This window comes from Triticum dicoccoides, chromosome 3A (genome assembly GCF_002162155.2).
Source record: "Triticum dicoccoides isolate Atlit2015 ecotype Zavitan chromosome 3A, WEW_v2.0, whole genome shotgun sequence".
Lineage (NCBI taxonomy): Eukaryota > Viridiplantae > Streptophyta > Magnoliopsida > Poales > Poaceae > Triticum > Triticum dicoccoides.
This window is the reverse complement of record NC_041384.1, coordinates 564,081,411-564,082,535: the sequence shown is the minus strand read 5'-3', so window position 1 is coordinate 564,082,535 and position 1,125 is coordinate 564,081,411.

The following is a 1,125-nucleotide window of genomic DNA, read 5'->3' as shown; positions in this document are numbered from 1 at the left end:
GGTTTATCCTCCCTCCTCTCCGGTGAGCTCCTCCTCCCTCCTCTCCTCCCATTCCGTCATGGTTTCTCCTTCCTCCTCTCCGATGCTTCGGTGAACTCCTCTCCAGCGACCTCCTCCTCCTCTCCGGCGATGTAGGCGAGCGCCTCTCCGGTGACCTCCTCCTCCTCCTCTCCGGCGAACTCCTCTCCGGCAAAAGAACACGACAAAAGAACGTACAAGATCCAAAAACAGGAACAAAATTTGAAATAATATCGTGCCAAAAAACGAGCAAAAAAACGAGCAAAAAATGGGCAAAAAAATCACGATCCAGATCCAAATTCAAAATTCAAAAATAGCAATGGCGCACGGTGGGGGTTAGACGGCGCCACTACTATTTTCCCGCCTTCAAAATTCAAAAATACTAATGGTGCACCGTGGCCTATACTAATGGCGCACCGTGGCCTATACTAATGGCGCACTAGTGGTGCACCATTAGTAAAAAATACTAGTGGCGTGATACTAATGGCGCACCAGTGATGCGCCATTAGTAGGCAAAACTGGTGCGCCATTAGTAGCCCTTTTCCTAGTAGTGTGTGTGGCACCTAAGCCGTCTCCTGTCAGAAGCCGCAGCTTGCAGAGCGACTGTCTGGTGGGCAGGAGTAAGGTAGAATGGGCATCCACATGAAAAATGGCTAAGGACTCAAAGCATAAACATAGCTTAAGCCGGCTTCTAGCCTTCTTTCGCAAACCGTCTCTTGAGCAGTCGGCTCGTCGCCTTCTATTCAACTTGCTAAAAAACTCTAAACGGCTAAGTACTTGCCTTCCCAAAGTAGCCAAGTACTTGACCCAGCAGCAATCCGCAGAGCGGCTGTTCGGCTGACAAGTCGGCAATTAAGCGAAGGCAGCAAAGGAAAAAGCCAAAAGAGCAATAAGCAAGAAGAGATAGAACTCGGATGAATATTTACATAACAAAGGCCCTTGGCCGAATCTTCGAACAGAAGTTCAAAATACACCCTGCGGGTGGAATTGTGCGAATTAACAAGTTCTTCAAAGACTATTAAGCAGATAAAACAAAGATAAGGTGGCAGCTTAGGAAGCAGCAGACGGGTTCGGAGGATCGGAGGAGACGGCGGTGCAGTTGTTGGG